This window comes from Diorhabda carinulata, chromosome 2 (genome assembly GCF_026250575.1).
Source record: "Diorhabda carinulata isolate Delta chromosome 2, icDioCari1.1, whole genome shotgun sequence".
Classification (NCBI taxonomy): domain Eukaryota; kingdom Metazoa; phylum Arthropoda; class Insecta; order Coleoptera; family Chrysomelidae; genus Diorhabda; species Diorhabda carinulata.
Window position 1 is genome coordinate 10,299,801 of NC_079461.1, and position 24,080 is coordinate 10,323,880.

General features: G+C 31.3%; 1 long non-coding RNA gene across 1 annotated transcript; it reads right to left on the reverse strand.

Moving 5' to 3' along the window:
• Positions 1-11,437: 11,437 nt before the first annotated feature.
• On the reverse strand, positions 11,438-15,114 carry LOC130903827 (uncharacterized). Its single transcript, XR_009060783.1, has 2 exons — positions 14,997-15,114; positions 11,438-11,708 (listed from the first exon to the last, which is right to left on the reverse strand). It is a non-coding gene; the product is annotated as an uncharacterized LOC130903827 (long non-coding RNA).
• Between the last annotated feature and the right edge of the window lie 8,966 nt (positions 15,115-24,080).

Consider the following 24,080-nt stretch of genomic DNA (forward strand, 5'->3'; position numbering starts at 1 on the left):
CGTGACCGGCATTTGTTAGTTTAAAAAAGACGTTTTCAGGGTGTTTCGTAAGCCCTCATAACGTCGATTTATATACGAAACCATAGAAATATAAAATCGTAGAACAGGAATACGTTCACAAAGTTAGGATATTGGAATGAAACCGATGGAGGCCATGTAAAGTTTTTTGCTACTTTTATTATTTCCATTAATTATAATTAAATCGAATTTAAATCAATGAAAAAATCAAATTCTGATCTCTATTAGTAACATACTGAAAGCGCTGATTCTTTTCTGACCCGTGACTGATCATCATCAACGATATATAACAAGTTATACAAAAGTAGATAAACCCTTCATAGAAGCTTTTTAATTTTCGAATCTGTTGATGTGACGTGGTCTTCTTCTATCTATTTTTTTAATATTTAATATGAAAATGTAATACTAAGCCCAGCCATCATATCATCTAATGAACACGAGTGGATGTCGACAAGACGTGAAGTCAGCAAAATTAGTATACATTTTAATAAATCTTGTTATTCTGGATTTTCCATTAATCAGATTCAAATGCAAGCATAAAATTAATTTTTAAATAAAATGCCTTTGGGTTCTATACAAGTATTTGTGTAATTTCATAAATTTCGAGTGCATCTCAAATTTCTATATATTCTATATATGTGTTCTCCACTATGGAACTGTGGTATTCATTTCGAATTGTTACTCAGTCGTTAGATGCACTCATTTCCTTTAGCTTTCTGCTTCGTTTCAGGTAACAAAAACTCATTAATTCAGAAGTCTTTCTCACAATTCAATTTAATTATTTACATACTAATTAGTGTTTTTTTTTGCTTACATTTGTGATGTGTTTCTGATGCTTTCATTCCTTCTTCTTCTTACGTTAGGACTAGGTCCTGTATTTTCATCAAGGGTTTGCCAGGAGTAGTTGAGATGCTGAGGACCAGCTTTCATACCACCTTATAGGTGGTCGTCCAGGAGGTCGAGTTGTGTCTGGTTCCTTTTCATTTGCAATTTTTGCTAACCGTTCATTTGGCATTCTGTCAACATGGCCTCTCCATTCTCTTCTGCGGCTCCGTGCCCACTACATCCTGAATATCGCACATGTCTCTTATTTCTTCTTTTCTCTTCCGATCGAGTAACGTATGTCCTGTTATTGATCTCAGAGTTCGCATTTCTGTTGTTCTTAGGAGCTGTTTAGTGGTTGTGTTCTCCGCTCTAGTTTCTATTGCATATGTCATGACCGTCCTTACGCTTTCATTCCATTTGGAGCAATTCTGAATATAAAGCCGGGCCCAAGCGACTCGTGTTCTTGACACGTATACAAGCGATGGTAAAGGCGCTCACACCACGTGTACAATTTACAAGTACGCGAGCGCGAGCATTAAAACCTTGACAAATGGATCAGCGATGTGGCAGTTATTAAGAATAGCGGTCGTCTGGAAAATCTCTTTGTTGCTTCCGCGATGAGCACAACAATGTCGCTCCACAAACGTTTACGACGCTGGATCCAGTTCCAGATGAAGCTTCAACTTTTTAAATGAGTGGCTGAAGTTTGGCCATCAGTTCATTTATAGTGCACTGGACAGATTTGTTATCTTGTATTCTTTTCGATGCATCATTAGTAGCATTACCATTCTTATGGTCTTTATGTTTAGCCATAATGACAGGAACATTTTCATAAAAATGAAGAAACACCAGCATCTCATTTGTCCACTCTATTCAAAAAAACACAAACAAAACGTCTGTACACTTCTGCTAGGTCTTGAAAACTTTGAATAGTCAGAGTAAAAGAAAACTATTTGTGCATTCGTTAGAGTGGTTCTACAAGTATAGACAAGTATGTACTTGGCATGTGTACGAATAATCGTGATCCCTTTGACACCGCATTACTAACCATTGATTGTTTATCTCTTCAAATTGACAACTTTCTCATTCAATTCTAACAATAGGTGGTTAAATTATTAGGTACAGTACCCAGATTTTTGTATTTGCAAGTCAAGTTGTGAAAATAAATGGTTATAGACCTTTTTAGTATTTATTATTTATATTAGTGTATTATTGGGATTGTGTTAATAATATTTTGCCTAAGAAATACGGTTCATTTGTGTGAAAGAATAACACCAATCTCATATAATTATTGTTAATTAACTGACCCGACAGACTTGTCTCATTTCAGTAACATTTTTAAATATTTTGAATTGACTTTTGTCACAACACATGTCATCTGAAGCAGTACCATCCATTTTATATCTATATAAAATGATAACTGACTTTTTGAAAGTCGTCGCTTTAACTACTCATGTTATTTTGAGTAGTACTAAAAATCTTTGAGTTGTTTACGCTGTTCCTTCCTTATTATTCTTAGTTCGCCCTTCCTCGAGCATTAACCTTGACATTAGATCAGTGAAATTTCTATTTGCTTCAGGAGTTGACTCCCAAGCGATCACGAAATGCTCAATATTTTCTGTTAGAGACATCAACACTTTTGTCATAACTATTTTGTCACTTATTCCTTCTTCTTAAATGAGACTCTAATCTCTTCTAACTGTGACATAAAATCTGCAGCACAACCTTCCTTGAATTGTAAATTGAGAAGCAAATGGACACTAGCCTGTGACTGGTGTTCATAAATAGTTTTTTACTTAGTACACATTTTAGAAGATGTCTGGCTTGACAGTACGTTTTATGACTTGCTCACCTAATCTTGATATGATGATTTCTTGTGTCTTTGTTTCTCCTTTCTTTCACTCTGAGAAACTGGTATTTTTCTATGCCTTCCACAATTCCAAAATACCCTTTAGACTTCAGTGTTACCTGATCTTGAAATTTGCAAATTTTCGTGTTTATTAAATCCAACTTCAAATATCCGGCCGAATGTAATGCCAGATTTCACCGACTTTTTACTTTTCGCGAACTTTTCACAAAAACTAGGATGCAACCGGGCCCATATCGCTGACTTTGTAGCAGGAATATTTTGAAGAAATTGTGTACATACGGCTTCGGCCAATAGAAATGCATTTATTTCTTCGATTTGATGTTTTCATTGGTAAACAGTGGAGATTGAGTCCAAGAGGACTGACGGTTTGTTAGATGTTCACCGAATTCCAGACGGGGAGTTAACATTATTTTTCATTTCTTAATTTGGTATGAGTGCCGTGGGTATTTATGAAATATTGATTGTTCCTCGTATAGCTGTCTTCTGTAATTGATATTGGAAGAACTATATCAGAATCTGTATAAAATGATATCTGTCTTCTTGAATGTCGTTGCTACAACTACTGGCTTTATTTATCAAACAAAAACTAAACATGTGCTTCAAAAATAGTACTACGGTTAGTTCCACTATTGAATATTCTGCTGACTCTTCTTTATTTGATTCATGGATTAAACCAATCCTATTTTTTTATTGAATTCCCTTAATTTGATTTTATTCGTAAAACCATTTTATTTCCCATCTGTCTAGAAGTTGAATGAGGTAATTATTCCACTCTTAAATATTATGCAGGTTACACAAGAGACGTTTATAGGAAAAGTATACAAGTCTTTAAATCAATTACAGTTGGTACTATTCAAAATAATATTAGGAAATAATTCTCTGCAAAAACCAATCACTTCAATTATTTCTTCAGGTTTTGGTATAATTGCATACCTTTTCGATACTTAATATAGTTATTGAATTGGATTTGTCTTCCTCGTGCTCAAAAATAAAAAAATAAATTATTGTTCGGGTGATAATAGGAATAAATCCGTTAATTTATTCATTGACTTTTAGAGAATAATTACACTTTATATTTGTGTAAAAGAATAAAATATCATTTTATATTCAAACTACGTATATTTGTAATTCATTAAATGCTTAACTTTTTCATTTTCGCAACTCTGATGTTTGGGAAAGTCATTAAAAAATAAAAAAGATCCCGATAGTACAAAATGCAAAATACTCTCAAAGCGAGTTGAAAACCGTATCGCCAAGTTTCTGGAATCTATAAAGGTGGATGGAGATTTTGAACATTCATTAATTTAATTGGGTTAAGTGAAGGTCTGAAAGGTGGCTCGGCGCTGGCAGAGAGAAGCGGAGAATACGGGAGTTGCCCGCGGCAAAGAGGGTTATTGGTCGAGATCAGAGCTTTTATGCAACGACTGCCGTTCTGCCGTTGTTCGTAAAATGTTGTTTGAATTAATCGAATTTTATACTTTGTTAAAAGGCAGTCCGACTGGTCAGCGGTTTCTGATCCGCCTTTATTTTTAAAGGAAAATCAAATCAAGTACCCGCAGAATGCCTTTCGTTCCAATTAGAAGAAAAAGAGAACTAATTGTTGGGATTTACATTACGCAGATATGTATAGGTAAAAAAAATTTTTTTTATTGAATATCCCTTGGCAAATTCTTGAATCCACAAGTAAGGTTAATAAAACTTCATTATAGCATTCTTCTAAATGAAGTATGTTAATACTTAATTTAGTTGAAAAGATTAATAAAATAGATAGTACATTCCTTTCTCTTCCCCATATATTTCAAGAAGTGTATACTATGATAATGTTAATATTAAGCAAGGTGTTTAGGAAGGTAGTATTGTTTACAAAATCGTAATAGAAACTAGAATACGTGTATATTAACCAAGAATCAACGGTAACCCCTTCCAAGGAAAACCTCTAGATATTTGAAGGGAATAATTCTATTAAGACTAGAACTATCGCAAATCTTCTGTGACAGTCAAGGAGGCCATAAGGGCGAGTAATTTGAAAATAAACAATTTGCAGTTCTCGAGACATGACATGAGCCATGCAAAAGTTGTTCTAGTTTGGGAGTCATCCAATTTGGCAAATAAATTTCAAGAATTGGAGGCTGCTCTTCGTTGGACCACGAAAGGTCTTGCAAATGCAACAAATAAGTAGGAATAACTACGTTTACTAGATGGATTCACAAAGGGATACGTCACATGAATAAACAACTCATGACAATAAAAATCGAAAATACATTAAGAAGAATATGAATCACGGGAACCCATAATTTGTCTATGGATCAACTCACTAGAGGATACTGGAAGCGGATAAATACACTTTGATTTTTAATTCAATATTCTTTCTTGAAACTGAATGTAATAGTTGCAAAATAAAACAAAGAGGACGGATCCCATGAGGAAAGAGATGATCATTATGATACAAAAGTAAACATGTATTTCACTTATGTTGGACATTTAAAATCATTCTGTTTTCATTTCTGTTCAAATTGAAACATAGAATTTTGTTTATGATTCGTGATTCACGGCAGACACTTCGAATACCTTCTCATCAAAGTGACTTTCGTGGCACACTGAGAAGCCGTCACTAATTGTTTCATCATATATAAGAGATCTTACTTGATAAAACTTCAACATTTGCCTGTAGTTAACTTATTACTGACACAGACCGATGTTGGTAGAAATTTTCAGCTGTATTTCAATATTTTTATTCCACTCTATACTTTAACTTAAAATTAAATTCTACTTAATATATCTGGTATTGCCTAATGGAAGGTCCTATTTGAAATATGGAATATTCAATTCCCTTTAATACGGGAACAAAAGTCACATTGAAATATTGGAAGAATTCATCAAATTTGATAGTTAAATGTAGTATGCGACAATTGTATATGTTAATTTAAGCTGGTGCTCCCCTACAAATGTTCCTAAAAATAAATTGAGGGTAATCTTAAAACGGATCTAACATATAAAAAGTAGTCGTACAAAAGATGCGCCATTTCTATAATGCAAATATTCACCCTCAAAGGCATTTTATTAAAGAATTCCAATAGTGCGGAAGGAAATAGAAAATTCAGTTCTTTCTCTTTAAAGCGGTACTATTCCGGATATCTGGAAACAGTTTTACGATTATGAGGATGGGAGAGGGAGAAAGAAATTCTGAATATTTGAACATTTATTTGGTAGTCTACGACTGTTTGAGATAGTTATATTCACAATTTATCGTAATACATTTGGAATTTATGAAGGTGATATTGGAAATGAGGAATCTATAATTTTTCAAATATATTTATCTCTTTCTCACGCTTATATGTATGCAAATATTCCACTGCACAAAACACTTTAAGCAACTTATATGCGTATTGTAATGGTTATAAAACCGCAACGTGTGTTTTATTTAGTCGATAAAAGATAGTATATCATATTCTTAGATAAAAATATGTATGCTGTAACATGAATCCGATTAGTTTTCAAAGTAAAATTAATCTATCTAAATATTCCCATGAATGCCCAGAAAAATTTCTTCCACTTAAGGCTTTTATTCAATATTCATTGGAAGACTTTGTGTATCGACTATATTTGTATAATTGATATCGAACTAACAAGTAATAAATCTGGAATATTCAGGGTGTTTCTAAATTCATGCGACAAACTTAAGGAAGTCTTTGGTCATATGAAATTAAAATGAGTCTTTCCTATAAAAAAATTTCCCCAGCCCACTCCTTTAAAGATATCAGTTTTGAAATAAGGAGACTAAAATTAAGTTTTTATTTTCTTTCTCTAAAATTTCAGTAAAGCTAGAAATTTGAAATTCTATCATTTTCGTGCCCTCGCAAAGATTTAGGTGGTCATTTCCAGCATTTATTGTGAAGCGTATTATATTTTACATCTTTACTGTTTTCCACTCCATTTATTGATTTGATTTTTTTTTACTCCTTTTGGAGTGAACGAAAATCATACAATTCCAAGTTTCTAGCATAATTTGAAAAAAAAATCAATACTCAATTTCAGTCACCACATTCTAAGGGTGATATCTCGGAAAGGCGTGGAGAAAATTGTTTTATAAGATCCATTTTAATTTCATACGAGCGAACACCTCCTGAATTTTGTTGCAGGAATTTAAGAACATCCTGTATATTCACATTTTATTTCACCCTTTTCACCCTTTGATTGAGGGTCAAAACCTTTCCAAATGCTCAGAAAGAATGATGAAGGTCATCAACTAGCTATTTGTAATTTGCATTCATACCATACCCAAAAATCCCCTCACAACACTTACTAATGAGTTCCAAGCTTTAATAGACCAAGGTAGATAATTTTTAAAACAAAAAAAATTCTTGTGGCAGGAAACCCATTGGAAAAAGAGAAGAATATGATTAAAATTGAAGGAAAAACAATTTACGGGCGATCTGATCTCGGGAGGGGGAAGGTAAGTTTTTAGGGATGAAAAACGGCTTATATACCAATTTCCAAATCTTGAATTCCTATAAAAAAATGTGGAAATAACCAAGTCCTTAGTTTTTAATTTTTATCTCTTGCAATAAACATTTTTTCTTCATGGAATTTGGTGAAAAATAACCTTTCAATGACACACATAGACTAATTAATTTGATTACCATTACCATCATTAATTATATCAAAAAAGACAAAAAAATTTATAACCAATTCGAAGAAATTGTCATCCCAATTGGCTCGCAATTACAAGAAGATGGTCGTAACCTCCTACTAGGTTCGACGTTGTTGCGTCTCTTCAGAATGGTGTAGCGTTCGGAGTTTCTAATCCGAACTGAAGACACAGCCAGCAGGTGATTCTACTTGATTCATGTAGCTAAACATTCCTCAGTAGACGTCTTCCAGTGACATATTCACTTCCAACTGCGAACCATTAGTCGAGTAGATCTCTGTCGTAGACAGCGATATGTGAATTGAATTATTAGGTGATATACGAGGATATAATGAAAAATTCTTAGCCTACTATAGAACCAAACAAAATTTCAATGTCAAAATATTTTATTACTCAACATATTCTCCTCTTAATTGGATACATTGGATACATACAGCGAACCTGCAACGTCTCTAGACCTTTAAAAAAATGTTTCTGCTTGTCCTGCACACCAGAACTCCACAGTTTTAATTACCTCCTCGTTTGAAGAAAATTTACGACCTTTTAAACTTTTTTTCAGTTGAGGAAAAAGATGATAGTCAGACGGAACCAAATATGGTGACTAAGGGGGTGCTCTAGTAATTCAAACCCTAAATCACGAATTTTTGCATGGGTGTTGTCCTGCAAAAACAAAACACCTTTGGATAGCTTTCAGCGTCTTTTCTCTTTGATTTTTAATAGTAATCTCCAGATATTGTTCTAAGCTTATCCAAAAAATCAATTATGATTACTCCATGGCAATCCCAAAAAACTGAAGCAAGGACTTTTCCAGCAGATTTTTGACACGAAACTTCTTAGGTCTTAGGTCTTGGAGAACCAGAGTGTCGCCATTCTATCCATTGTTGCTTTGTTTCTAGATCGTAGATGAGTCTACATCGTTTTCAAATCGAGGACAGATCGAAAGCGATGCTTCTACCCTTGCACGCTTTTGGTCAATATTCAATGTGATTAACGCGTTCGTATAAAATATTCAGTGCTTCAGATATACGTTTTAACCCAATTCATCGGTGTGATAAAATCATGTCATGAACTGCATCGATATTTTCGGGGACTGACACAGAAACTGGCCTATCCGATCGGTCATCATCTTCAATGGAAAATTTACCTCTTTTGAAGCTTGCAGTCCAATTTTTCACGGTCGCAAACGAAGGACATTGATCACCAAGGGTATTAAGCATATCTTGGTAAATCTGCTTACCCTTTTGATACAGCTACAATATTTTGTTTATGCATGGAACTGGTCTAGGCTAACTACATATTTTTATATATATATATATATATATATATATATATATATATATATATATATATATATATATATAAATTTTAATTTGTGGTACAGTGAAAATACCCTCTTCAATTTGGTGTCACTTAATTGGGGAAAGACTTATGTCAAGTATTTAATAATTCCTTCAAACTAAATGTTCATAGCCTTCACAAAGTTTTTTATTATCACAAGCTTAATGTGAAGTGGAGGCGAAAGAACATTTTTTGGGTCTACATTTCTCTCACATTGTATTCATTCACTGCATTACTGTCCACTGATGGGCATCTGTTGGAGATGTTTTTAAATGTTCATTTCATTATGTAACAACATAGCGTCTGAAATATATTTCATTGAGTCTATGAACAAGCACTATTTGTCTCTATTATGTGTTATTAGTTTTTTATTTTCAAATTATGTATTATTATTAGATAGGCTTGTCATGTTGTTATTTTTACGTTTTGCTGTCTTTGTTAATTAGATAATCAAAATAAAATAGTTAAAAATTAAGACCCATACCATCAGAATAATAATAAAATATGCATATGCACGTTTCGCAAAATTTAGAAAACTTTAAAGCGGTTAATATAATGCTTTATTTTGCTCTTTGCCTGAAAATAAATATAAAATAAAGTACACTTTGACAAATACAAAAATGAATGTGAAATAGCCACGCTTGTCATTACTAGATGATGGTAGTAGGGATTAGTACGGTCCCTCAAGAAGGTATAGTTAACTACTATTCTAGCCTGTTCTATTGTGTCTGTGAAGAGCAATGCGTGGGTACCTACTTTCTTTGTTTTTACTGTATACCGAGAAAAATATTTATTGGTGCTAAATAAAGATATTATTATTCTTAGAGTGGTTTAAAATGGAATTCAACTCAAAAGTGAAAGGAAAAGTTTTGACAGGACAGAGTTGAGAAATTTTGACAAATGTAATTTATTTTATGCGCCGGGAAGCATCACAAAATAAACCTATCAAGGAAATTCAATAATACGTGTTGCTTTTGCCACAGGTGTCAGTGTGCATACGATTTAAAATATTGAAAAGCCGATTAGGCAAATAGAAAATGGGGAATCTTCATCGTTTTCTACTCCAAACAAAAAAATAAAAATGGAAATTCTATACTTTCGTGGTCCCCTTGTTTTTGGCTCTAGAAAATAGAAAAATCATACGATTTTGATGAATTTTTTTCAAATCTGCGTTTTTACTTGTTTTTCAGGGCTTTAAATGATCACGAAAATACACTCATCCACTTATAATTGTTGATAACTTTTTTCCAAATAATGAAATGAAGTTATTATATTTTTTTTCATAACCTACACAAAAAACGTACAAATTGAAAAAAATGTTTATTTATCATGTTTTTACAATTAAAAATAATTTCTCTTAAAATTGACCTTTTCTTACATATAATCGTTTGTACCTTTTTTATTAAGTAATCATTGAAGTTATATGAACAAAAACATTCTTAAAATCACTTATTGTAATCAAGAGTACAATATTAAAAGTTAACTTTTCACCATAAAAAATGAATATTTTTTTTCCAAAATGTTTGTTCTTTTGTGTAGATTTACAAAAAAACTGAACGGCGTTTGATGCTTTGTAAAAAAGTTATGAACGATTATATGCGATGAAGTGCGGTTATGATCACATTTAAAGACATAAAACTATATGAAATCTCCAGGTAAGATATTTCCCATATTTTTTCCAAAAATTCACCATAAAAACGAAGATTTAAAAAAAATCATTGCAATCGGATGATTTTTCGATTTTCTAGAGCTAAAAAACGAGGGGACCGCGAAAGTATAAAATTACCAGAAAATATCAAAACCCCAAATAGGCTTGGATAACTGCGATAAAGGTGTTCTAAGAAGATATATTTTGAATTATCAAGCGACCCATAAAAGAGTTCTAACCTAATTTGAAATACATTAAACTCAACAATAGATCTGATAAGCTGATATTCTTTTTAATATTAATATGTGATCGTTGCTGAAACATTTTAGTTGAAACGTGTAAATATCTGTTTTTTAAATTAATTTAGTGAATAAATGTTTTATCTGTACTTTAATTGTGTATTTTAAATTATTGTTTTAATGCTTTCGAAGGTTTTGATTCCCTATTCTGACATACATCCGGATTAAGTTTAAAATATTGGAATTCCTACCACTTGTTTCTTTAAGTAAATATATGCATTCTTATTTCGTATAGACTTGTATTGTTCTAACAGATATTAATCAATATATTATTAAACACCCATAAATACTATTAATACCTTTATTTACGTTTCCTGAATAATTGAAGAATGTTATTTACCATACTAATTCATACCAAGCGTATATTACCCTCTTTGTCAGCCGAATACTTTCTCATCTTAACTTCGTGCCTCTCGTACGTTTCTAGATATTCACTCTTGTATTTGCCAAACTGTAAATCGATTATTTCGCATAGGGCTTACTTATATTTACTATCAATCCCCAGAGAAAGTATTAAGAAAGTGGATAAGCCCGGTTTATTCGACAAAACTGACTCAATATTATCACTAACATGCCCGACTCAATCATTTTTGCTGGCAAGAAATGATAATACCTACACGCGGTTCTCTTAACCAATATTAACTTGAAACAGCGTTTCATATCAGTGGAATTAAAAATATCTCTCTATAATCAACTTTGGGTAAGCCTTATTATTCAATGAAATAATATATACATACTGCAAATACCATATGCCCCTGGATCATTGGAATATCAGGTATTATAAATAAATATTTTATACATTTCAAAACACACTAGACAGATTTATTGATGAAAAAAAATTGAAAAGTTTTAGTTAATAGTGAAATCACATATTTTTTTGTCAATATCTGAAATGTCTAAGCCAGATTTAAATTTTTCACAAATTCCAAAACAATATTCGTCGATAGGAATTCGACCAATACGTATATGTCTCACAACCACATCAGCGGATATCATATCCCATGAGATATTTGACTTCTCCAAACAGTTCATATTTTTCGGTGATTCCCGCGAGGATGCGATCTAAAAAAATAACGTAGAACGGTCATCAATTGATCTTGAGATATACCGGTTATGAAAATATAACAATTGTTTATAGATTATATATAAAAAATTTCAGTATCATTTACTTTGGAAGAAAGATAAAATTTGACGTTTTGACTTTTCTTTGAGTCTTTATTAAAATATGATATTGACACTGACAATTTGCATATTTATATTAGAAGAAAAATTAATTTTTCCTTAGTCCTTACATCTCAAATATGTAGCAGTATTTAATCAATCAAATTATTTGTAGTTTTATTAGAATTTACAAAATAGAGCTATAAAATTCACTCAAATTATTTAAATTTTTTTTTATCATTTATAGCTTTTTCGTTTTTATGAATGTGAACCATTTCTAAAAATTCTCTTTTTCGTGTATTAGATTCCGTTACAAGAATTTTTTAATCTTTATAAATGAATTTATGTTTTTTTGATATTTCATGGTTCGTAAATGTAGTTCTATTTTTTAATCGTATTGATGATCTCTTAGTCTATTTTCTAAATACTGAGATGACTGCCCTATGTAGACAGCGTCACAATTAGTACAAGGCAATTGATATATAATATTTCTCCTTTTATTTTTTGGTGTTTTAGTTTTAAATTTAGTGGAATATTTGGATAACATATTATGTCCTTTATGACTTATACTAATATCATATTTATTAAAATAATTTGATAGTTGTTAGGAAAGTCCTTGTACATATGGAGAGGAAAAATGTTTTATGTTTGATGTTTCATTTCTATTCTGTTTTTTAATTGATTGTAGTGTCTTTTTATCATTATAGTAGATAGAAAATTTGATTTCACTTTTTTTTATTAATGTGGAAATATTACACAGTTTTCAGCTTTACGTGAAACACCATCTAGTCTAGATATTTGAGCTTAATTTGTTATGACGTTCTTGATTATAGCTATTCAATAAATTTGACGAGCTTTTTGCAGTCAAAATATGTTATATAATTATTGGAAAAGTTCAAAATGACTCATGAAATTTCTTAGTCAGAAAAAGAAGCAAATAGGACAATCAGGGTATCTTGTATGAAGTATGTAGAAACATTGAGGATGCTCAGTATTGGCAGCCGATTCATTAATCCCACTTCTTCCAGAAAGTTCAGGAGATGGGATAGCCATCAATACCAAGGATCTCGATTTTCTATTTCAAACTATATATGTATGTATGTAGTATGTATATATAGATTTGGGGTCTCGTATACACTGCGGTCCAAAGGATCTATTGTGTCCCACTTTCTTGCTGAGATACTGGAGAACCCATTGTTTAAGTCTAGAATGTAGGATGCCTGTAATTACCAGAGCTCTTCTTCTTCTATTTCAAGCGCTCTCAGGTATAGTATTCCACACTAACCCAGATGTATTTTTCTTTATAGTCTCTCATACTTCAAGAGAATAAATGTAAAAAGAGGTTTCAAGTATCCATTGAGAGCAATCGGTACATTTCTATATGTATGAACACCATATGGGATTACTACGAAATACTTGGAAGCTATGTTGAATTGGCAAAGTCGTGGCAAAAAAATTGGAAAAAAATTGATATTGTATGTTAGTTATATACATCCTTTCGATTTATAATAGCACTCAACATTGATGTATTCTCTAAAGTGAATAATAGGATACTACTGAAAAGGATTCAGACCAGTACCTGAGGTTAAGAATTGAACAGTGCTTAGAAATATTTTTTAACCATTAGTATAAGCGTATTCAATTAAATTGAACGTAATTTGTGCCTTTTTCATATTATAATAAATATTTTATTGATGATTTTGATTGAAGGGTATTCTCACGTAATCACTGATCATATTGGAAGAATGATTAAACATTTTCACTTCGCTGACCATATTTTTATTTCTTGCCATATTTATAGTGACATTTGTCAAAATTTCACATAAATCTTGGAGATGGATTAGTTCCAATAATCTTATGAAAACCTTTTCCTAATACTGAACTGTAAAGTTGACTATACGGTACTAATTTGAGTCCGGAAAATGGGACTTTATCGTATTTCTATATATATAACAATTTCTGCCATTTTTTCGGAAAATATTTTTTGTTATTCCAAAAACCCATATGTCTGACTATATATATATATATATATATATATATATATATATATATATATATATACGTCCGTGAAGTTATTATTACGGTACTCGATTAGATATTCTTGACTCGGCTCCTTCGTCGCCTCGTCCATAAACATCTCTCTCGTACCGTACTAAATCCTTTCCTGGACTTATAACGCAAATAACTATTCTCTTGGTTACATCAATATTTACAAACGGTTACTAAGTGTTAAGTTAAGGTTTTTGTAAGTTTATAAGGGTGATTCCGTTCTAACTGTGATTTTTTGTATTCAAAATTTCAAGATTTTAAAATTTAACTTTTCTAACTTTTTTATGCATATTATTCATCTATTTTACTGTAAAAATAAAACTCTAAGAGGAATTTACTACAACTTCAAAGTATCACGAGCAAGACACAAATGTCGGATTTTGAGTTCCACGGTACTGACTCATTTATCCACGGTACTGACATGGTAACTTAAGATATTAAACAACAAGTGCATCAATTTTCCTCAGTTTGATCATAAACATTAGAATTTATAAGGTAATTAGTTTGAATCATTTGTTACGACAAAAAAAATTAATAATTTATCGGTAAATTCTAGGAATGGACATGACACGGTACTGACATGGTAACTTAAGATATTAAACAACAAGTGCATCAATTTTCCTCAGTTTGATCATAAACATTAGAATTTATAAGGTAATTAGTTTAAATCATTTGTTACGACAAAAAAAATTAATAATTTATCGGTAAATTCTAGGAATGGACATGACACGGTACTGACATTCAAGTGATGTAGTATAAGTTTTCTTTAAGTGGCAAGTTATATTGTATAAAAATAATGTTTAAATATCTTAAGAATTATTCAATTAACACAAAATTTTTATTAATTGATTATTAATTAATGACTAGTACAAAAAAACAATACAGGACATTGAATATCACAGTTAGAACGGAATCACCCATAACTCATTATCTTCAATTTCAAAGTGAAACTTCTCATGTGATGAGAATAAATTGGATAAACTTCTTTGATTAGAAAATAACAACAACTTGATGAAACCTCAAACCCAAAAATTGAGAAGTTCTAAATATATTTGCATGATTTTCAGTAATAATAAATATTTTTGTACCAAAATATGTGCCATATTTTTTATATCAACATCAAATATTGGAATTACTCACATGTAAAAAAATTAGTAATAAACTCGTGCTTAACATCGTGGAATACTAAAATTCAATAGAAAATAACAGAAGACACCATTAAACCTGTAATTAATTAGAAAACGGGAACAATACTAACCCACAACAAATATAAGGACGTAATTATTAATTATTAATTATCTATTGATTTCAATTTCAACACCTAATTGTTTGAATGTTAACGTAATTAAGTGATATGAATAACAATGGACAATGTTAAATCATAGATCATTTCATTTTTTATTGGTTTGACAAATATGGTTTATTGCTAGCAGAAAATAATAATAGTGGAGATTGGGAAACAAGAATAAATAATAATAATAACGACGCAGCTACAAACTTCAACTCAAAAAAAGAAATGCATCTAATAATTCTGGTTATAACTGGGCCACATTGTCAAAACCGAAATTTGTTGAAATTCGAAGATAACGCATTAACGCAATTGAAAGTTGAAACCATGTTAACATGAGTACTGTTTTGGTAAAGGTGACTGGTTTCCTAGGATCTTCTACTGGTCGCTACCAATTTTTTGCCGATTTTCCAGCCACTGACTACACTGGAAGTGAAGAGCCGACTATTTTGTAGCAAATTTAGTGAAATAATTACATGTCTAGTGAAAAAACATGGATATTTTTCCTAATGCAAAAATAAACAATTGATTTATTTAATATCTGCAGATCTATGGTCTCAAATACAAAACCTATAGAGCTCATATCAAAGTGAAGATAGTTTATAAACAAAATTGGAAATATTAGCATCGGTAAGACCACCATCTCTGCTCTCGCCATAATTTTCATGAGACTAGCAATACAAGTCAACCATCATAATCACCTACAGATCTAGGAATGTCTGAACAATTATCAACAAACTGGGTAACATAACAGTTTGGATCACATTTTTTTACTATATACTATTACTATCGTATAATATATACTTCTCTGATAGTTATTGATTCCTTTACATGGTTGTGGGGATTGATCGTAATATAAAGTTTTTCTTATTTATTTACACACTATACAATACACTTAACTTATAATAACTTAATTATTCGTATTACTTGAATAATTTTTACGATTACTTTCACTAATTCCTCCTTCTAACTACGACTATTTATTTAAAACTGAACTAACTGCGCTTACATAACTCCTTATATATCTTAAATAGAATTCTACAAATTTCTAGAACAAAAAAAAAAACGCTACAAATGAATAAATACTTTCCAAGAAATTATTTTACAGAAATACTGTCAGTGAATCGCCTGCTATAATAAAAATTTTTAAAAGCTAATATAAAGTCGCGTCGGCCATTTATAAAGTTAATGAAATGCGCCGCGCGAATATGCCGAATTTTAAAATTCCATTGTAGTTCTATCGAAATTATAATCTTTTCAACACTAGTAAAATGACTTTCCTTTTTTATTGTTGAGTTAATATGAGCTTCCTGTATCTTGATAATTCAACAATACTATAATTAACAGTTTTTTCTAGCTTTGTAATAAATATCCCAACACAGAACTGTAGACCTGGCTGGTGAGTAACGGGGCTAACGCAATCACTAAATATTTAAAAATATATTTTCAAAAAATTTGCCATATTTAATTTATTGTAGCTTAATGTTAGAAGAATAAAAAAACTTGGCAGACGATTTAATCGAGATTACGAGTATCACATTGTCGATAAATGTATGTATTATACAAAATTATTTGAAAATGTATTTCAGGCATCTAGTATTATTTATATTATTTTGGTGGGGATTTTTACCTGCTAAGTGATCTAACAAATAATTTAAAGGTGCAAGTGCGTAGCGGTGTAAACTATTTGTAGTGTAAGAGACAGCATTTATCGACAACTGTCTGCATTTTTCCTTGCCGCGTTAATACTGGATCCGGCGAGGTCCGTTGACTTAAAATAGCCATGAGGCTTATGCACGGAATTTCAGAGGGAAAAATGGGAAATTTTGTGAATATCTGATGAAACGGTTTATAGAAAAATCAATTAGAAATATTGGATCCAATCACAATAAAGACATAATATTTTTTAATTAACGTTGAGAATTTCTTTCTTTCAATTTTTATGATAACCTTCTGTTTGGTTAGAAATAACTGGCAAAACAATATTATTATATTTCAATCCATGATGTTACTGGATCTCCAATACATTGAGAGTTTTCTCTACAGAACAAATCACTTTATCATTGTCTTTTTTGCAAATCACAAAAACTTATTTTCCACTAGACATTTTAAAATTATTCAAAACACGTGTAGTAACACCAATATTAGAATTAGATGACCGTGAATAACGATTCTGAAAATCTGACAAGAAACCTAATGACCGTTGTAAGTCAAGTGACTTCTCGCCAAACAAGAGCTGCTCTTTTACACAACTTGTCTAAAGCGCTACATGACCTGGATGGTATAAAGTCCTATCAAAATGATATAAATAATACTCTATAGAATTTTTCATTTGCTTAAATACATTTTTCATATTTTTTTGTAAAATACTTTTGCACGTTACTGACAATTGAATCGTCTGGCTTATTTTTTTTATTCTTTTATCATTTAATTACAAAAATCAAATATAGTTTTCAAAAAAATTTTTTTAGTGGTTGATTTAGTCCTACTACTAACTAGCCAGGTCTGCAGTTCCGTATTGCGATATAACAGGAGAGCTATATGACAATCTATCAGCTTGCATCGAATGTACATTGAATTATATAGTATGAAACAATCGTCCAGTGCCACAAATTATCTATTTTATAGAAGTCTTATTGAGACGACAAGTCAAGTATTTTCAATTTAAAATCCTATATGGATCTGTCATGTAACTGGCAAACATGTATTCAAAGCAAATAATTTTCTATGTGCACTGCAATGGCGACTCGCATTCTGGTTGTTATCTTACAAAAACACAACTGGAAAATATCAATCCTGCGGTATTGGATTATCCCGCATTGAGACCACATCATCAGTCTCTCATCTGTATTCAGAACTCAAAAATTTGTTTGGTGGAAAGCCCTTGAAGTTGATAGAAACTGAATCAAGGGTCTAGCAGCATAGTTCTTTGCTAAAAACAAACACGACACGAAATATTTAAATGTTAATGATAATTATGGTGGAAAGACCAATAATATTGACACTAACGAAAACGGTTATAGGGTTCTTATTTAAAAAATGAACCTTGTATAAGCCTACTAGAGCGTCACAGCCCTATATAAAGAATGAAAAGGAATAAAAAGTACCTATAAAACAAATATGTCCTTCAAAACAAATTTGAAACAAGAATGATCTAATTCTAGTATTAAAATATTGAATTAATATTAGTTAAGATACCTAGTGAAACCATTTATAAATGTAAATACGACACCAAGTTTTCTCTTTTATCTCGTCTTCCAATCTGACAGAGTCGACGTAACAATTCTCCCGAGTAAAATATGTAAACTGCTTCATTATTCTCTGTTGCATTCGAACTATCGTTAGTCGGGAATAATTCCCACTTTTCTATCCCCATAAGAAACTCTTTTCAGATGGATAATAGGGAGCCATCAGATACTCATGTTTCTTGTGTTTCGATAAAAAGCGTGAATACACTACACGTTTCATTAATAAATCCGTAGGCACTCAACTACAGGGTATACAGAGAAATATACACCAGGAAAGCGTTCAGTGTACAACCTTCTGGCTTCTGATGAGTTACTAGAAGCCAAACTATCGATTAATTAATAATTAACATGAGGTTAATTCTACCATATTCAATTTTTAAATGTGATCTCATAAGTATTAATGACAGGTTTTGGAAAAATTGACAGCAAACTGACATTAACAAATTGAGTCAATTGCAATTTTTAATTGAATATGACCTAGTGCTTAGTTGAAAGTAGTCTACTAGATGAAATCATCAATTCCGCAAAAAATATTTGATTTTGTTTTGACACCTATTCTAAGTATTTTCAATAAATAATTACAATTTATGATAATTTTCTCAAGAATGTCTCTTTATGACGAGCGATTTCCTTGGCATGTACAACGAACTAAAAATCTAATATCACTTAAACCATAAATTTCATTTAGTCAAATAAAGAGTACCTTTTTGTTGAAAAATCTATTGAAAAATTTATTTTTGCTATCTTTGGATTGTAGGTTGTCCCTGTAAAAGTTACGGATTGTAATTCTTAATGTTACATTACATAAAATTACAATCCAAAATATATATACACTGGTTTTGTAAAATTTAGTTCCATGTCTGGTCAATAACAAGTTGTGATATCGGAGTCTGTGAATCTCTTGAGAAATTTGTCATTTAGATTAAGCCGAAACGCAATGATCTACATCAGTAGAACCATATAAAAATCTACAGCCACCATCAGATAACATTAAGTGAATAAGTCACCCCACCACCTTCTATCGAATTTTCGAGTTTTGGATCGTGAACCGTTTTTATTGTGTATATCCTAGAGGTGGAAGCAAATTTTAATTGGTGCTATCGAAAGTATCAAATGCATTTTGTGATTTTTTTATAACCATGTAAGGTTGCCTACCATTTGGTCCCAGAAGTCCTGTCGGACGGTCTCAATCTGTGTGGTCACATAAACCTCATTGAAGTAAGCGCCATTTTTGGAATTTAAGGGCTTAATGCTACTATGGACAAAAAATTGTAGATTTTTCCTTCTGATTAATAATAATTGTAGTTTTGACTGCATCAATTACTAAGCTTACAATTTGGACCGAACTCTTCTGGTAAGGAGCTAATCTAGTCTAAATCAAATCACACTCTTTCATCAACCGAGAAATACTGGATTTATAATTAGAAAGCTCGAAAGGAGAAGTTTTATTGTGGATATTGAATATAATTTTCATGCTATATGGAAAAATGATGTACGAAATGGAAATGGTTGAATGGATATTGGTCGACCTCTGTCACGTTGTCTGTTGAAATGTAATTCAACATTCTAAATGTTTTCCAATAGATAATCATAAAACTTTTCTATAGCTTTAACTTATTGGCAATAAGCAATGGCTACGTAATAAGGATGAGAAATATTGAGAAACTAAATTCGTAATAACTCAAATGACTCTAGATAAGCTCATACAAATCTTAAATTAAATAAGTCAAGCCACATTATACAAGACACTTACCACTTTATTTTTCTCCTTACCTTTATTTTTTTATTCAGTAGTATTTTTCATTTTCAAATGACAATTATAAGGAATCACTGTTTGAGCTGCTGTTTGTTAAAATATAACTTCAATGAATGTTAGTAAAGTCTCCAAACCGGAATACAGATAAAAATGGTGGGTATGTAACGATATAGCGGTGGCTATATAACGATACAACTACCCCTAAATACACAAAATCCTCATGAACGTCTCGCTATATTTGAAGTTTCCAAGAGCCACTGGGATAAGTTGACTTTACATACAAAGTATGTACTCAAGTGAATATCTTTAAGGAATATAGAATTGAGATTTGATTTCACACAACTATTGTCAAAAAAAATTTATCTCGTAGGAAGGATTACAGTTTTAAACATTGTGAAAGAATTGAATGGAAGGCTATTGTCTATTATCGGAAATCATAAATGACACTTAAAAAATAATTGTTGACATTAGAAGAGTAACACTAAAACTAGAAGCAATTTGTTGACTTTGATCAATAATAAAATGACAGTATTTTGCGATATATTTTGTAATTGGTAATGAATAAGAGTAGTTCTTCTTTTGTTACTTGTACTATTGTATGGTACAGTTGTTATTGTTAATTGCTAACACCATTTTGCTTTCTCTTTGGAATGTGTTGTTTATGTTGTCGTCGATGTTCGACAATTGCGGTTGATTTCCATGTGCCAATTTGTTTGCTCATGGCAATTACTGTCAAACATTCTGGTAAATTTGATATTCGTATCAAACTCTTCATATTTTCTATAAGTTTCGTGAAATTGACACTCTCTACGAACTAGATATCTTGGTTTTAGTAACAGGTATATTGGTTATAAGAGCTTTTCCGTATTTTCAATTTTCATGAAATGTAACCATTCATGTAGCAGGTTTGCATTAAACCCGTATTCATACAAACTGTGCGTAACAGGGATGAAATCATTCAAAATTTTGACTTTGATGATGGTTCAGAAGCAATCGATGATCTGGTGCTTCTCTAAATAAAATACAGATCGTCGGGCTTGGTGTTTTTGGTCGACAACTTTCAGACTGACGTTGCTAGCTTCATATATTGACACACATTTTCAAAGATACGGTTTTTTGCGTTTACTACCAGTCAATAAATTTCTAATGTGCACCTGTAGAAGTCACCTTATATTTTTTATGTAGCAGATTTTCAGTTGTACTTGTGGATAGTTCCAATATTTCAAGAGGGATATTGCTACACATTTCTTCATCATAAAAAACTTCGTACTAATCTTAGCATTAATCTTGAAATACGTGAAATAAACAGAGCTCAAGTTAAAAATCTGAAATTGTACAAATTGACACAACTACTTGCACCAAAATATTGCATTTTTAATTTAAACGTAGCTCGTAATATGACTTTGAATAATATTATTTCAGAGAAATCTCGATAATATTCAATCGACAACAGTAAGATTTGTCATATGTGTTAATATTCTCTTAACAATCCATTGATTATGTTATAGTGGTAGATATATATAATGACATATAATGCAACCTTGTGCATTTCCTATCCATATATAGGAAAGATTCATACACATATGACGTCTTTCAAATAAAGTTCGAAACTGAGTCTGGTAACTGAATTTCCCAATGGACAAAGGACTTTCCCCTTTCCATACACCTGGATCTGACAAAGACAATCGGAGTAGTGAGTGAAAAATTGTTACGGAGAAAATGTATTGTCTGTCACCCTCGTCTCCGTATGCACATTGGAGGCACTATGTAAACAGAAGAACTATAATGATTTGAAATTTACTTTTCTTTCAATATCTATCAATTATAAGTCCATAGTCCTACCATTCATTATTGTCAAGAAAATAAATAATGAGAACGACATTTCTATTCAATTTATTTGAAACAGATCTATTTGTTTCACGAAAATAAACTGAAAGCCAGAAACCAAGAAGTAGTCTACGTATTATTCTTACTACTGCTTTAACAATTTTGTGATCCAATTAGACATCATCAAATAGCTCAGTTACTACAATTATTCCCATAGTCGATCATTATTGAAATCTTAAATCAGGAGTTCACCTACAAGAAATGAGTAGACAAATTATAGAAATAAACTCATTTGGAAATAAAATACTTTACTTGAAATTGAAACACTTTATTTGAAAGCAAGCAAGTTAATTGGATTTATGAATATGAACTAAGATACTAAAACCTCTATCAGAAAGAATATACAAATATTTTCATGATCAGCATTTAGAAATCCTTCTTAATATTTGCTAATTTTTCCAGCTATCAGCATAAATTGTGTTTCTATTTGTACTGTTTGTACGATCCGGTGTTAAGGATCTCTAAAAAGGATATCCCCTATGAAATTAACCTTTAGGATTTTTGAATTTAACCCAAAATATGTTTGAAATCAAGTTTTGAATTAATTAAGTGCCAAAGAGCTTTGAAGATGAAACAAAAAGACGGGCGACGAATAAGGCTTTACTCACCTCCGATCTTATCCAGTTGTGTAAAACATCAAAGAGCTCTCTTCAAAACAGTTTTGTCAACCACTAGCAGTATTGTCTTCTCTAACTCAAGTCCGTAGAAAAACGATGAAAATTAACATTTGCGAGTTTATTTAAGGTATGAAATCTACTAACTAAATTTCTCTATATAAATGCTCGTTCAACAGTGAAGTGAAAACTATTAGAGGCATAAAAAAATAATTGTGGACTTTGCTGTGTGTGAACAACAAGATGGCTCTTTATTAGTGCAATCGCGTTTTTTATTACAAAATAAAAAGCTGTGATCAAATCAGACGTTATTCGCTTCATAACATTTCTAACTATGATAATCTCTAATATTATGTTTAAAAAGTAATCAGTTTTATTATCTTAGGACTTTTCGGTAACTATGATCGGATTAACCCGATCAAGATCTAAATATTGGAGAGCTCAGCCTAATCAAGTTCACTGTTGTTAGGAAACTGATCGAGTTAATCGGGTCGTTATCATTTGATAGGATCCTTTCTATCCTGATAGAACGGTGGGTAAATGCGATCAGCTGACGCATTGTGTCATTTGTCTTTGGTAAGTTGTAATTTTTGGAATCATTGGTGACATTTGTACCGAAGATACTGTTTACACTACCACTACACCAACACTCTCAATTACACTGTCTGACACGCTTTTCGATAACCAAGTTATCGTCTTTAGATAATGACTTTCTAATTTCTTTAATTTCTTCTTATTTCTTAGACCTTTAGTTATATTAAGGCTTCGAAATGTTCTCGATTTTAGGTCTCCTCTGTATAAATTTCAGTTTTTTATAATTTTTAAAATATAGATAAAAAATTGATGTTTCGAATTACCTTCAGTCTTTATTAATTCTCATGAGCATTGATAAGTTATAGAAGTTGTGATTTTATACTTTAAGGCATTTGAGCTTATATACTTTCTGGAATTTCAGCGGAAAATAGATAATTAGTATCAAAAATCGTGTGTGTGTGTGTGTAGTGTAAAAATCGTTAATAACTGCTCAATAACACATATTGAACATCTAGAATCTAACTAAATATCATGGAAGAAAGCACAAAAAAGTAGTAAAAATCTAAAGTTCGTATATTTTGAATTGAACATGACCTTCGGAAATTGTGATCTGAATCTCGTACTGGATTAGGATCAAAGGTTCACAATAATCTGGTGGATGATCTATCTGAATCTGGATTATAGTTTCCGAAAAGTAGTTTCCATATTATAAGACGGACTACATAATTTGTTTCATGGGCATACAATAAATTTGTTCGATTTCTATAAAATATATGAGGAAAACTTTCTTCTGCTTCTTAATTTTTCTGTGATATGTTCTTGTTATGTTATTGATTGTTTGTTTAGGTTGTTTATATGCCGCTCATTTTCGTCTATTTTGTGCCGCAATCTTCTATG